This window comes from Nycticebus coucang, chromosome 13 (assembly GCF_027406575.1).
Source record: "Nycticebus coucang isolate mNycCou1 chromosome 13, mNycCou1.pri, whole genome shotgun sequence".
Classification (NCBI taxonomy): domain Eukaryota; kingdom Metazoa; phylum Chordata; class Mammalia; order Primates; family Lorisidae; genus Nycticebus; species Nycticebus coucang.
This window is the reverse complement of record NC_069792.1, coordinates 100,095,777-100,111,722: the sequence shown is the minus strand read 5'-3', so window position 1 is coordinate 100,111,722 and position 15,946 is coordinate 100,095,777. Positions and strand designations below refer to the sequence as shown.

The 15,946-nt window shown below is 50.9% G+C and overlaps 1 protein-coding gene across 1 annotated transcript in view; it reads left to right on the top strand.

Annotated features, from left to right (window-relative positions):
• Positions 1–4,683: 4,683 nt before the first annotated feature.
• The window catches only part of SLC45A4 (solute carrier family 45 member 4), a 79,229-nt gene continuing 67,966 nt past the window's right edge, over positions 4,684–15,946 (top strand). The window contains exon 1 of the mRNA XM_053559182.1: positions 4,684–4,964. The gene's annotated coding sequence lies outside the window, so the exon portion shown is untranslated. The remainder of the gene's footprint in view (positions 4,965–15,946) is intronic.

Here is a 15,946-nt window from a genome sequence, read left to right as displayed (position 1 = left end):
CCAAAGTCACACAGCAGGAAGGGACTGCTAGAACCCTGCTTTTAGTGCTGTGGCCACACCTACACTGGGAAGGGTGCTCATGGGAAGGGACAGGTGCAGGAGGGCTGCTGTCAGGATAAACGTGCTAGAAGGCAGCACCCGTCCAGAGAGTGTGACTTGAGCATTTGCTCAGAAATGCCAGGCAGTAAATGAGCATGCTGATGGACATACTGAGGTTTTGCTAATGAATTTGTTTTTAAAAATGTTTGTTGCTAAATAAGAAAAATAAAGATTTATAACCCTGGGTATGATGGATCTGTAGTCCCAGCTACTAAGGAGGCTGAGGCAGGAGGATTTCATGAACCCAGGATATGAGGCTGCAGCGCACCTGCGAATAGCCACTGCGCTCCAGCATGGATGACAATGCAACACCTTAGCCCCTCCCCCAAAAAAGAGGTTTGTAAAAAGTAGGAGGCATCCCCTTGGGGCTCTCCAAGTGGGACACTGCCTCAGCTGGTACCCTCTCTTTTTCTCCCTCTTTGGGGCCCACTGTCCCATCCCCACTGTGCAGGCTGCAGTCTCCAGACAGAACGTTCTGTCTCAGTTCTCTTAAAGAATCTGGCAAGGTATGGAAGGCTCCTGGCCGTTGGTCAGTAAGTGGGTTTATTGTCCATAATCACAGTAAAATCCCAGGGTTTCCATGCATGTCACCATTCTCCTTTCCCAGGAACTGGGAAGTCAAGGGCATCACTTATCAGACACTGCCACGGCAGGAGAGGGGCAGGGACACTCCCTGGAAAGAAAATGGCAGGTGCCAAGGTCTGGAGGTGCATTCAAAAGGGGGGCGTGGTCAGGCAGCCACCCTGTGTGACAGAGTAGGGGCTGGTGGGTGAGGAGACCTGCTGAGCCTACCAGGACTGTGGGACCCCTGCCCCCAGCAGGCTTTGTAGCCTCACCAGTTCATCAGCTTCTGCCCCAGAGGGGCCTCTCAGCCCTTGAGTTCTTCTGAGCAGAGTGGCTGCTCAAGCAAGGCACATTGCCCAGTGGAGCCTCAGTTTCTTTGTGAAATAGGATAACACTCCTCATGCACAAGGGTGATGGAGAACTGGGGTGCAGGGGACGGAGGGCAGGGGCTGGGCAGGGGTGAGTGGGCACTCATTCCCTGTCCTCTCCTGCATGGTGCCTGTGCTGCAGATACAGAGGTGGCTGTTTTGCTTTCCAACAGAGATAGGAGCTGCTCATGCAAGGCTCCCAGCCTGCATCTGGCTCAGGGTGGGTCATACTGAGGGTGGGTGCATATTCTGTGCCAGCAGGGCTATTGTTTCTTCATTTATAAAACAGAGAGGAAAGGAGTGATGTCCAGCAATGAGATGGGGTGTCCATTGACATCATTCATTCATTTTTCATCCTGTTCACCCAACACCTAACCATATGTGAGCCGGATATGAATCTTGGCACTACTCCCATCAGCTGTGCATCTGCAACTAACAACCTCTGTGTCCCAGTTTCCTTTTCTATAGGATGACACCTTTGTCATGGGAAGGAGTGTGCACCCAAGGGCTAGGAGTGAGAGGGACATGGCCCTACTCCAAGATGTCCCTAAGTGAGATGGGGAGAGGACAAGGTCACAGACACAGCAGCAATGGAGACGCAGTCATGCCCTGGAATCTTCCCAAGCGTTGGGGAGGTCAATGTGCTTACAAACAAAGACACAAGATTTGCTACATAATTTGTGGGGCCCTTGTTAAAAATGGTTAAGCATTTAAAGACAATGACAGCAGAATGTAAAACCAAGTGTGGAGCTATTCTGAGCACAGGGCCTGTGTCACTGCCTGGGTTGCACACTCATAAGAGGTAGGGGCCCAGGTATGCCCTGCTTTGGATCCAGGCCAGAGTCTAGGTCTTTCTGACCCCTGGGCAAGACAGCTTCCCTGATGCTGATCTCTCTCCTCACAGGACTAGAGCCCAGCCAGTCAAGAAGGGGGTGGGTCCAAGAGAAACGGAAGCCATTTGGGGGCCCTGAGGACCCCGGTCCCAGACTGCTGTGGACAGTGGGCCACAGGCCAATCTCATTCGTCTTGGTGGTGGCAGCTGGCATGAGGCCCCAGCTGGCTAGGCTGGGAGGGAGAGCTGGCAGGGTGGCCCTGCCCCTGGCCCATGCGCACACTCAATGTTGGGTCGTGGGACTTACTTTTCCTTAACCTTACTCTGATCTCTAACTCCAAATTACAGAAGTAAATTAATTGCATGTTTCTATATCTCAGACTTAGAAACTACCTTCTACATTTCATTCACATGAAACCTCATGCTTACACTTTCCTATACGCATCCATTTATCCTTCCAGAAACATTTAAGGAGCGCCACTTCCAGTCCGATCTCACACTGGCTCCCACCCCACCATGGGATCTGTAAGGAGAGAGATCAGATTGTGTTCTGGCTCCAGGATAAGCACCCAGTGGAGGAGGACAGCACAGCAGGCGCGCACTCAGTAGCTGGTTCGTGAATGAATGAAAGTGAAGAGTGCTCAAGAAATACCAGCAATTAGTGAAAAATTAAGATGTTATTAAGTCCTTACTCTGTGCTTCTTACTGTGCTATCTTTTTAAAGAGGATTATTTTATTATCATTATTTCATTTTATTTTTCTGAGACAGAGTCTCACTTTGTCTCCCTCGGTACATAGGGCGACACAGCTCACAGCAACCTCAAACTCTTGGGTTCAAACAATTCTCTTGCCTCAGCCTCCCAAGTAGTTGGAACTACAGGCACCTGCCACAACACCTGGCTATTTTCAGAAATGGGGTCTTGCTCTTGTTCAGGCTGGTCTCGAACCTGTGAGCTCAGGCAATCCACCCACCTTGGCCTCCTAGAGTGCTAGGATGACAGGTGTGAGCCACTGCTCCTGGCCTCATTATTTTATTATTGTTTTATTTCATCTTTATGACAACTTATGAACTCAGTATAAGAGCATTCTCAGGTGAGAACTCAGGGAGGCTGGTGAGCTGCTCCAGGCTCACAGCACAGGGGTCTCCAGCCTTTGACCATCAGAGCAAAACATCATCAGGGTGGCAGATACTGTGTGAGCCCCTGCGTGTCAGGTGCAGCTTTGGGTTCTTTGTATACACACCACTGATGTTCTTATTAACCCTGCATTGAAGGGTTGATACATATGGAAAAGACACACATCTTGACTGCTGGAGAAACTACCACCAACTGAGCACATGGTGTGACCAGAAGTAGAACACAACCAGTCCACAGACATCCTCTGTGCCCTGCTCCGGGGGGTCTCTGAAAGGGTCACCACTATCCAACCGCTATCACCAGATACACCCTTCTACCACTTCTGATCCATGGAGAGGTCTACTTCTTAGCCTCTGGCTTCTTTGGCTCAACGTCAATGGTGAGTGTCATCCACATTGTTGCATGTAGTTGTAGACTATTCATTATCATTGCTGTATGTCATGGCATGATACATGGAGATTTATGTATCCATTCAATGGTTGATGAGCATTTTGGGTAGTTTCCAGTTTGAGACTATTATAAACAGTGTTATGAACAGAAGCATGATATTAGGTATGTATCTAGGAGCAGAATTGGTGGGTGATCAAATCCTTTTAAACAGATTTCCAAGGTGGCCGTCCCACCTTACATCCCCAACAGCAGTTGTGAGAGTTCCAGTTGCTCCAGCTCCTTGCCAACACTTGATATTGTCAGATTTTCCATTTTAGCTGTTCTGGAGGCTGTACAATGCACTTTATTTCTAAATTCCTTCAGCAACCCTTTGGGATGGATCTCATGGGTCTGTTTTGCAGATGAGGACACCAGGCTCTGAGAGATGAGGTAATTCGTCCAAAGCCATTTCAACCCTGGCAAAGGCACAGAGCTGGGCCTGACCTCAGCCCTCCATATCCGACTGTCAAGCTGCCTTCCTGGACTAGCCCTGATGGGATTTCCCTGCAGCCGCGTCCTAGGAACAGTGGCCACTCTGCCACAGCGGGAGACCCACACAGCCCCTGGCACGTCAGGACGCCAGTGGGAGGCCGAGCCTCCAGGAAGCTCCGGGGCGGGTGTGGCGTCCCGCCCAGCTCTGCCAGTCTCCGCCGCTGGAGGGGGACGCGCAGGGCACGGGCCTCGGAGAGGATAGGCCCCCGGGCGAGGCGGGAGGTCTGCGGAGGTCTGCGGGAGTGGGAGGCAGCGGTACAGCTGGCCGCAATGTGGGGGTTGCAGCACCTGGGGCGGAGCCCATCTCGTCGCCCAGCGCGTGGGGCAGGACGGTGGCGGTAGGAGACGCCGAGGGGCTAGGCTGGCAGGGAGGTGGCGACGCGGCCGCCCACCCCTCCGCGTGGAGGGCAGGAAGGTGTATGGGGCGGGAAGAGAGTGCAGAGAGGGGGGTTGAAGGCGGAGCGTGCAGGGGTCACCTCCTGCTGCCTGGAGGAGTGACAGGTTGGGGACCCCGGCTTCCGGGGAGGAGGACGGACACTCCATCTCGGAGAAACCTGGCAGGGGGCGTCGCGGGAGGAGGGACGCGGAGGGGCGTGGCCCTTGGAGGCGGAGCGGGCGGCTGCGAGCGCGGGGGCGGGGCCGGGGGCGCGGCTGGGTGGGGCAGGCCTCGGGGAGGCCAATGGGAGCGCGCGGTGTAGGCCCCGCCCCCTACTCCCCACCCCCGGCGGCGGCGGCTGCTGCATAGTCATGAGGCGCAGGGGCCGGCGCTGCGTCAGCGGAAGCGGCGCGGAGCGGCTGTTTCCGACCCGATAAAGCGGCGTTGTCCCCGCGCGCCGGCCGCAGCCTCGCAGCGCTCCCTCTGCGCCCGCGTCGCTGACTGACTGAGTGACCTACTGATCGCCCGGGCCGCCGGCCGAGGGAGCAGCCGACGTCCGGACGCTGCCGCCGCCGCCCACCCCCGGTGCGCCCGGGGCTCGGTGCCCCCACCGCCCCCGCCCGGCCCGGCCGCTCCGCCGTGCCCGCGGCCCCGGCCGGAGGAGACAGGTGAGCGGCCGCTCCCCGGCCCGCCCCGCCGCCCCCCGCGCCTGGCACCTGCCGCCTCCCAACCCCCAGCTGCGCGGCCTGGGCCTCAAGCCCTTGGGTCCACTCCGCAGCCCGGCGCCTGGTCCGCATCATCCCTGGCGCCCTTCTCCGCCAGGCTGCACCTGCCCTTCCTCATCTCCGTGCCAGAAGCCTCCCTCAGCAATCTGGCCCCCTCCCCGCGAGTGCACCTTCCTGTGGACCTGGCCCCGCTTTGCACCATAACCACGACCCCCCGCGCGGTGTCCTCGGGCTTCTCTACTCAGAGAGGAACCTGACACCTCTCACTCTTGATCCTGACCCTGTCGTGGTCCCCCACACCCCGCCTGCCATCTCTAACTTCTGAGAATTAAGCTTCTGTCCCACCACTGGCAGAAGTCCCCCCCACCCCCACTCCTTCTCCCTGCCTGGACCCTTCCTCTTGTCGAAGACTTCCTCCACACACCCTTCTCCCCTTACCCAGCCCTTCGCTGCACTGTCAAGCCAGTGTTCCCCACTTGGGTCTCCCAGCCTGCAACTCGCGGCTGTGGTTCTGCCCTTGTCCGGTTGGCACTTCCCTCTTGTTTGTCCCTTTGAAGTTACCTTTACTTCTTGAGGGTGACCCTGTCTTTATAGGAAAGAGACCCAGCCATCGGTGGTGCAGACCCAGAACCTCTGCTTTGGAGAAGTCTCTGCCCCTTTCCCTTGACTACCTAGTCCTCTCAGAGCCTGGAGCTTAACCCATTCCTCCCCCAGGTGTGCAGCTTTTGACTGGTTCTCCTGGGGCTTTTCCTGGTGGCACATCCACTTGGGGACACAGCCTCTCGGTTAGCTATTGCTAATGGTTCACAAAAGTGGGGGGTAGGAAGGGCCAAAGGGACATTGGTCTCTGAAGGAGGCACAGCTGGAATGTGGCTCCAGGTTCCAGACTGAGCTGCTGGGCAACCCCCATCTGATACCTCATCTGACCCCAGCAGAGGAGACTTTCAGCTTCTTCTTATTGGGTCTGTCTTTTCTAGTCTAGAACTTGGGAAGTAAGGAGGGTTTACCAGATGAGTGGTAACGTTGTGGGGTCAAATGATGGTTGTGGGTGGGAGATTCAGAATCCAAGCCCACCTCTGCTAAGAAAAAGCCTTTTTCTCCCTGGCATTGCGGAGAGTGCCCTTGCAGCTTGGTTCCCTGCAGCTGTCTCACTGGTCCTCAGTCCTTGGAGACGGGTTGAGTGTGGTTAGGAATCTTTCCTTCCTGCTGTTAAACGTGTTTGTTGTAGGATAAAGTAAGAATCTAAAAAGCTAGAGGATTGGTTTACTGATTAGGAAGTATAACAAATGATGGAGAACCAGTAACACCCACCCTCCTTTAAAAAATGAATAATCTCCTTTTCTGCTAGATGTTAATTAGGTATTAAAAGAATGAGTAGTATATTTATTGGCTTGAGATAGACTTTGCAGAAACTGCTTGAGGATTGAGAGGGACCCAGTTTGTGTGGCCTGAGTCTGGGCAGGCTGGGGGTGGAGGGGAAGGGGAAGAGACTCCGGTCTGGTGTAGAACTCACGTGCTTCTGGGGAGAGGTTGGGGAAATGATTGTCTTACAAATCAAGGATTTTAGCACCATTTAGGCTAATTGTTTTTGTGGCCCTTGCTGTGAAGTGGGGAGAAGTAGGTCTTTTGAAATGTGTTTGAAATGCATATAAGGTATTCGTGGCTTTGCGTGGCCCTGGTGGGGGCTGCCCGAGGCTGGTGAGGGCGTCTTTGCTGCCCTTGTGGAGATGGGTCCTGCCGCTTTGGCTCTAGTGTGTCATAAAAGCAGATCAAGAGATTGGACTGGGTGATCTCCAAGGTGTCTGGCAGCTTTTAACACCCTGTAACTTTGCTTTCAGGAGAGGAGGGGAGGTGGAGGAGTGGTAGAGCCAGCCTGTTAGCCGGGTTCTGCCTCCTTTCTAAGGAGATCCCACCTTAGTCTGCCCTGATCTGCAGGGGAGGAGAGGGCTGTGGCTGCAGCGCTTCCTCCATCCCTGATGGAGGAAAGGAGCCTGGGAAGGTATTTTGGCCGATGTTTAGGTTGCTTGGTGGTAAATTGACTTTATCTGTGCTGTCAGAAGGGCAGGTGAGGGGGAAGGAAGAGGGGCCAACGGCTATGACTGTCATTTTCCCACTGGTGCATTCTGTCCCCTGCCCTCACCTTGCAGCTACAAACCTAGCCTTGGGTAGCCGGCAGGGTGATTTGTGATGGACAGTCTCGTCCTGGCACCAAGTGGGGCGACTGGCGAGCGCCGTAGGTGGCAGACAACCCCAAATTGCCAGTGCCCTTCTCGGGGAACACCCCTGGCAGAGCTGTGTCTGTAATTTGTGGAGCCGGAATGTGCTGGAAGCTGTGTTCCTGCTAAGGCTGGGTAAGGACGTTGCTCTGCACTTGTTTCCTGTGGTTTCCAGGTTTTTCATCACAACATAATTATGTTGACGAAGACACGATTAGTGAAACACCATTAGAAGGGTGGCCTCTGTTCCAGGCCGGAACCATAAGTATCTTAGTGCTGCTGAGTGAAAATGCAAGGAGAGGAACAAACCTCACAGAGGAAGAACAGGCAGTCTCACAGAAAACAGGCGCGAGAGGAGACCCCGAAAGCAGGTCTGCAGTGGGTTTCCATGCAGAGGGCCAGTGTGGCTGCACCTCCCCCACCCGCTCCTAGACAAGGTCCCCTTGTTTAGATTAGCTTAATTACCCCACGAAAATCAATGAACAAGGATCTTTTTAAACATGGAACTTTCAAAATGTGCTTCGAGTGGCCTTTTTTCCCCTCCCCAGTGTCAAATGCTAAGCCTTTGTGAATTCAGGCGCACTCAGACTAGGGAGATATCTGTCATGTTTGTGGAAATGAAGGTTATCTACTCTAAATCGGAGAGGGGCTTCATCAGGCCATGTAGCCAGACAGCCATTTTCAACCCCTTGCCATATAGGTGGAGGTGACACAGGAAACATCTAGTGGAGGCCTGATGATGTTCATGAAGTGGCTTCCTCGGCAAGTGACATTCAGGGGAGCCCTTTAAAGAAGGTTGAAACATCCGCAGACTTAGAGGGCAGCCCCCTAACCTCACCCACTTACTGTTTTCCTGTTGCGGATCATGGCCCTTGGAGGACAGGCTGATACTGTCTCACCTTAGCACGCATGGAGGTCAGTGCCCAGAGGGCTGGGTGTCAGCAGTGATCATTCGTTGAGTGGGCTCATCTTGAGGTAAGCACACCACTAGTTTTTTGAGAGAGATTGTGGGGTCAGCGCAAGCCTTGGAGTTGGAGAGACGGGCTCTGAACTCTGTGCAGCTCAGCTGCCGTGTAGCTTCTGGACCTTAGGTAAGGTAGGATTCCTTTTCCAAAAAGAGTGGCTGTTGCCACGTTATTTTGAAGTCATCTCAGGCTCATCTGTATGTCTAGTATGGACTCCAAACACAGGTTTACTCCCAGAGTCTATGGGGAACCTCAGCAAGTTGTACTGGGCATTTTGCCCCCAAGTACAGGCAAGAGTGCAGGAGTGGGACTTGCTCAGCCAAAGAGATTTGCATAACCTTTTCAAGTCAATGAGTTTGGGCACCTTACCCTACCTCTGTTTGGCCCAGACCCAGTGAGGTAGGCATTGTTAAGACCCGGATCCCCGTGCTTTCATCCTCTTTAAACATGTTGAAAGATTTTGCTGGTAGTGAGAAGAAGCTACCTTCCTCAACCTGGGCCCAGAGGTGCTTAATTTGCTGTATTCAAAAAGTACCTTCCAACCTGAGATCCTGTTGTGCTACTTGGGTTGAATTTGTTTTTGTTTTTGTTTTGACAGAGTCTCACTGTGTCACCCTCAGTAGAGTGCTGCGGCATCACGGCTCACATCAACCTCTAACTCTTGGGCTTAAGTGATTCTCTTGCCTCAGCCTTTACTACAGTCTCCAGCCACAATGCCTGGCTATTTTTTTGTTGCAGTTGTCATTGTTGTTTAGCAGGTCCTGGCCGGGTTCGAACCCACCAGCCTTGGTGTATGTGGCTTGCACTGTAACCACTGTGCTATGGGCGCTGAGCCCTGGTTTTGTTTTTGAGGTAGAGTCTCATTTTGTTGCCCTCAGTATTGTGCCATGGCACCATAGCTCACAGCAACCCCAAACTCTTGGGCTTAAGCGATTCTCTTGCCTCAGCCTCCCAAGTAGTTAGTTACAGGTGCCTAGCTATTTTTATTTATTTATTTTTTTTTAAGAGACGGGTATCGCTCTTGCTCAGGCTGGTCTAGAACTCCTGAACTCAAGCAATCCATACCTGCCTTGATCTTCCAGAGTGCTAGGATTACAGGCGTGCACCGCCTGGCCCTTTGGGTTGAATTTCTGTAGATTGTGCAGGCCCGCGGGCCACATGAGGCGGTATGATTGTATTTGTTCCCGTTTTGTTTTTTTACTTCAAAATAAGATGTGTGCAGTGTGCATAGGAATTTGTTCATAGTTTTTTTTTTTTTTAAACTATAGTCCGGCCCTCCAACTGTCTGAGGGACAGTGAACTGGCCCCCTGTTTAAAGTTTGAGGACCCCTGTAAGGTCTGAGAGGTCTGCCTGTCATTCCTGGAGCCCCTTGAATTTATTGGGAACCAGATTTTTCCTGTTTCCAAGAAAGAAAAAACTTGAGTGAAAAGTTCATAGTAAACCCTTGAAATAGATGAAGAAGAGCTGTTGAGATGATGTACTTAACTTGGTTCAGATGTAGTGGTCACTATATTTTTATGTATGAATCTTATTGTACAATTTTAAGAAATCACTCAGGCATTGTTAAAGCCAGAAAAAATAAGCTCTTCTTTGCCAACAATTTAGTCATTTTAAGAAAATAATGTTTATCCAAGAGAGTATGATTTTTGGTTTGGATAGGAAGGGAATATTTTTCCATCAACTTTTTGTGAGGGGAGTGGTTTTGACCTCTCTACACTGTAGATGAAATTGTTTATCCAGAGGGTGTTGGAACAGAGGGGAGGGCTGGGTGAGTGTTAGTAGAAGGCAGCTCTTTTGTCACCAGCAGTGGTTTAAATTAGGAATATTTTAAAGTTATATTGCTGTGATCCATATAATACATTTGAAAAACTAGCACATATTTAAGTTGTCATCTAAACTTTTTCATTCTAATTTTAAATAGTTGTAAAAGATGTAATTTCTAGTATAGAAATGTAGGCATTTAAAAGTAAACTATATTGCTCTTTTTAAAGTATCCAGTGTTAAATACACTAATGATTTGATGCCCTTTGTCCATCAGTCACCCTTTAGAGAAATATATGAACAAAATGGGGTTTTTTTGTTTTTGTTTTGAGACAAGAGGCTCAAGCTGTCACCCTGGGTGCTGTGGTGTCACAGCTCACAGCAACCTCAAACTCTTGGGCTTAAGCATTTCTCTTGCCTCAGCCTCCCAAGTAACTGGGACTACAGACGCCTGCCACAACGCCTGGCTATTTTTGTTGTTGTTGCGTTTGTCATTGTTTTGGCTGGCCTGGGCTGGGTTTGAATCCACCAGCCTCATTATATGTGTCCCGTGCCCTACCCACGGAGCTATGGGCACTGCCTGAATAAACTGTTTTTAACAGTTGTGAAACTTACATCATTTCTTTTCCTTTGTAAACTTGTATGTTTGCTCCATTATTTCTCATGGAATTTTCTAAATTATTTTGCTTTTATACTTGAAAGTCTTTATTGATCATTCTTCATACTTCTCTGTGACAAAAGTATGTATAAATTGAACTTTAAAACATTTCTGTGATCCTGAGACTGTGTTAACTCAAAGCAAAAGGATGTTTTTGTTGTAATTATTACCAGCTCAAAATTGGTCACAAAAGCATAAATATGTCATTGATCTTGATAAGCAATTACTAAATGCACAGAATAATACATTGAGAGGGAGTCTCTCAAAGAGCTGAGGAGGGGGTCCGGCGTGGTGGCTCATGCTTGTAATTCTAGCACTCTGGGAGTCTGAGGCGGGTGGATTGCCTGAGCTTTACAGGTTCGAGACCACTGAGCCAGAGTGAGACCTCGGCTCTAAAAATAGCCAGGCATTGTGGTGGGCACCTGCAGTCCCAACTACTTGGGAGGCTGAGGCAAGAGAATCACTTGAGCCCAAGAGTTTGAGGTTGCTGTGAGTTGTGACAACACAGCACTCTACCAAGGACTACAAAGTGAGACTCTGTCTCCAAATAAATAAATAAAAGAGCTGAGTGGGGGGTCTGTTTAAGGTGGTTTGATTAAAGGAATGAGTGAACTGTTCTTGGTACCAAGGTTCATCTCAGCTGCTGGAACATTGTCTTAGAAGAGTGCTTTCCTCTTGTCTAGGCAGTACAGGGAGATTGTGAAGGTAACCTTGAGTGGAGGTGGAGGGGTCCTCTAGGCACTGGGGCTCCCCCAGCCAAGGCAGCTGCCCAGCCAGGTCAGTTTGGGGGAGGAATTGATGAAGACCTTGAGGGTCTCTCCATGCTCCATCGGACGTTTTGGTGTTTGCACACTGCTTCAAAGTGCTCCTGAGTACTCAAGAGTGTCTGGTCCAGAGTTACTGTGCCTGGTTGAGCACTTGCCGCTGGCCAGGCCATGGTGCCAGTGCTGCTCCACGTTATACTTTAATATTTAATTGGGTGTTTTTTAAGGTAAGCTCTATTAAAGGATAAAAGATGATAAATTTCATGACTGCCTGTGTTTCAGTTAGTGGAGATGCATTTTTATGTGTTTGGGTTAAAATGTAAGCAGATGGACTTGTTCCTTGAGTTAAATTTTAATTTGCCAGAAACGAGTGTTAGGAGGCTAACCTAGAGCGCCTTTGGAGTCCCTGGAGGCTTTCACCAGCAGGAGTCTAGTAACCCTACCTGGCTCCTGTGCCTTCCCAGGGCAGCACTGTGCATGCCCAGGGTCTCGGCTTGTGTGTTTGTGTCTAGGATTAGGGTTGGGGTTTGGAAGGGTGGGGCCTCTCCTCAACCCAGGTGAGGCTGGTGGGGGCACTGACACCTGGTGCCCAGAGAACTCAGATCTGAAGAGGCTCAAAGAGCATAAACAGTGGCTATTTAATTTAAATTTGGCGTGAATATCAGTTTAGTAATTTAAAAGCACCAACAAATTACTCTACCTTTATACTCAGAAACAGAACGTGCTGTGGTTTGAGAGTGGCAGGGCTTCATTCACATGGTGCAGTAGTGGTATTGTTGAAGGGCAGAGTCTATACAGCTGAGGTCTCTGGCATCACCCGCTTCGTGGTAGAAGGGCACAAGCTTTTCCCAGCCTGTAGATTGGAGTGGTGAGGCCAGCTGGAATCTGTCTGTGAAGAGGGGAGGCAATCATGTCTGCAGATGTGGGGCCAGTGCCTTTGTTCCTAGGGTTGAGTGACCATAAGTACTGGGTCCAAGACCATGTTCTAGGAATCCCGTGGTTTATATGCAGAGCCAAGAGTGGCCCTGGACCTTGCCACCCTGTGGAGCAGGGTGAAATAATCATGTAGGTGGAGCCTCTGCAGATCTCTTCACTAAGCAACAAATCCATATTTACAGTTTATAGGCATTTTGGGCATCATTGTTAAGATCAAGGTTTCAGGATCTTAAAAGAAAGACTTAGGGAGGTGCCTTAGCTGCTGAAGGGAAAGAGGTGCAGTGGGCTTCAGTTCGTTTCTAGAAATTCCTGTCCTAACCTGGGGCTTCACTCCAGTGTGCTCATCTGCCCCCAGCCAGGAGCACCAGAGTGACTGCTGGGGTTTTCATAATGCTTATGCGAAGCCTCTTGCATTAAAAGCTCCAGGACGGAAGTCCTCCCCCATCAGGCCGCTCACCACTCCCCTCTGCTGGCTGGAGCCAGATCTCCAGGGGCCTACAGCCCCTTAATGTGGCCATTTGAGAAGCAGCTCTGGTTTTGTGCAGAGAGAGGCACCACCATTCCAACTGTCTTGTTTGCACACAGGTTTTCTAGGTGAGCTGAGGGAAGGTTGCATGCTGTTTAAGCCATTTCTAGCTCATCACCGAACTCCAGGCAGTCCCCCGGTTATGGCTGAGCTTTGTTCTTAAGTTGTATTTGTATGTAAGTTGGAACAGGTACATTTATCTGTTACCTGTAACAGCCTCCCTTCCTAAGTACGAGTTGTATGTAAATTGTTTATAACTTGGGGACTACCTGTATTCCCATGTCTCCAGTGTTTTGATTCTGTAGAGGGCAGGGACAGGCCCAGCACCTTCTACTCTGCAGGGGAAACATCACCAAGCCTGGCTTCCTCTTTGCGTGCAGGGTAGGGGCTGGGCCATCCTTAGCTTTGTGACCTTGGCCCAGAAGCCACTGACTACTCAGAGCTTCAGCTTCTGTGTGATAAACTGGGGCGCAACATGGGTTTTTGTCCCCAGTGCCTAATCTGCCCTTGAGGAATGGCAGAGGGGGCCAACCCTGGCTGCGCTCTCCCCAGCAGAAGCAGGTGAGGCTAGAGCTTCATTCCCCTCCCTTGGCAGATAAGGGAAAGGGGCCACATGGTAAGCAGCTGAGCCTGGGCGCACACTGGGCCCTGGATTGCATTGAGACCTACTTAAAAGTGCCATTTGTTTTCTGCCCAGAGGAATGTGGCAGTGCCATCCACTCCTCGGATTCTCCCTCGAGGCAGCATTGCAGTTGCACTGCATGCCAGCTGGGTGCAGCTGGGGAGGCTCCGTGGCTGCGCCTGTGCCCCTCCTCCCCAGCTAGGAGCTTGGAAGAAAGGACCCCTGGCTATAGCAGGCAAAGATGGGGCCCTGCCTTGGTTCCCCTGGTCTCCTGCCGTGCCCTTGAGCGCGCAGTCGTTTCTCACAGGCTGGCCAGTGGTTTTGCTGGGCCTTCCTCCAGTGCCCTCTCTTGTCCTGTGTCTGGCTGGCATTAGGCTTGGACTGTTGGCTAGGGAAGGCCTGGGCCTGCTATGGTGCTTTCTGTTCTCCATCCTGGACACACTCCCTGGGTGGTTGCTCTGCCAGGTGTGAGGCAGGTGCTGGAGTGGAGAAGCTGGTCTTCTGGATGTCATGAGGCAAACCTGGGAACACCAAGGAGGGCAGCTGGTCTGAGGCCAGGCAAATGTCTGGGCAGGCGGTGCTTGAACTGAACAGAAGGACCTTCTTAACTTTATCATGGATGTTTTGAAACATACATAAAAGTAGCGAATGTAGTGTGATAGTGTTATTCCTGCCCACATCAGCAATTAGTGAATCTTGCTAGTCTTTGAACTGAGTTTTGAAGGACAACTCATAGGAAGAAGAGACCTGTGGGGCCGGCTGGCTTTGCTGCAGGGGCCATGGCGGGCTTCAGGTGGATGGCTGAGTGGGCAGGACAGGTGCATGGAGAATATGTGGGGTTTTTATAGTTTGGGAGTCATGCTTTTCTCTTCAGTACTGACCATATGTGTGAAAAACACTGGTAACTTTTCACAAAATGAAAAGAGGTGATATTTAAAACTAATATATAAAATAAAATTGGAACAATTTTTTGAACATATGAACTAGCCAGTGGCAGTTTTACTAATAATTCAAAATTATATGAGAAGAGAAAAAGCAAGCATTTTGCGAATTCATAGATCTCTGTGAATCCAAACATTTGCGGGTGTGGCTTCTCCTGGGGGAGGCGTTGGGCCTGTGTCCCGATAAGGTCCTGTGGGTAATGACTGTTTGTGGTTGTCAAAGTCAGATAGTTTTGTGGGTCTGTGGGAGAGTCTGGAAGCCAGGTCAGCACAAGCTGTGGTTTCTGACTGGTTATGGTCTGGTTCTGGAAAACAGTTTAAAAATCTTTTAATACGGCTTTTCTCATGATCCCTCAGAACTTTGTCCATCTGGGGATTTATTTCTGCCCACATGGTTCTGCTTGGGCTTTGGCCTGGAATCCCAGGCCTGCAGCCCAGCAGAGCATCCTCTACTCCCTTGCCAGACATGGGTGAGCTCCTCCTCTCCCCACCCATTTTTTTTTTAAGACAGTCTCACTATGTCACTCTCAGTAGAGTGCTGTGATGTCACAGCTTACAGTAACCTCTAACTCTTGGGCTTAAGTCATTCTCTTGCCTCAGCCTCCCAAGTAGCTGGAACTACAGGCGCCCGCCACAACACCCGGCTATTTTATGTTACAGTTGTCATTGTTAGTATTTGAACCACATGGAGATTCGAACCCAGTATGTGGCCAGCACCTTACTCACTAAGCTACCAGCATGTCCCTCTCCTGGGAGCCCCGAGGCATTACTTCAGGAACCCACAGGCAGGAGGCAGGTGATGTTTATACTCTGAAAAACCAAATGGGCTGTAGAAAGAAGGGCCCCAAGGGGGTTTTCTTCTCTTTTTTTTTTTTGAGACAGAGTCTCACTTTATCACCCTTGGTAAAGTGCTGTAGCCTCACAGCTCACAGCAACCTCCAATTCCTGGGCTTAGGCAATTCTCTTGCCTCAGCCTCCCAAGTACCTGGGACTACAGGCGTCCAACCACAATACCCGGCTATTTTTTTGTTTTGCAGTTTGGGCAGGGCTGGGTTTGAACCTGCCACTCGTGATATATGGGGCCGGCGCCCTACCCACTGAGCACAGTTACCGCCCCCCCCCCCCCCAAGAGGATTTTCTGAACCTGTTCCTGTGGCTGCAGTTTGTGAGTGGAGCTTGTTTCCAGTACTGCGTGGTTGGTGGACCTCGGGGACTCTGGGTCTTAATAGTCAGGCACTGTGACAAAATAGAGGCTTGGTGGTATAAAAGCAGTAGACATTTATTCTCAACAGTTCTGGAGGCCTGGAATTCCAAGATCAAGGTACTGGCAGATTGGGCATCTGAGAGGCCCTTCCTGTATTGTATTTGGGCTACATGGCACTTTCTTCATAGGGTGGAGGGGTCAGGAGTTCCTTTCTGCTTGTTTTGTAAGGGCACTAATCCCATTCCTAGAAGCCCTGTCCTCATGGTCTAGTCACTCCCCAAAAGCCCCAGGTCCTAATACCTACCACCCCTCTGGAAGTTAGGATTTCACT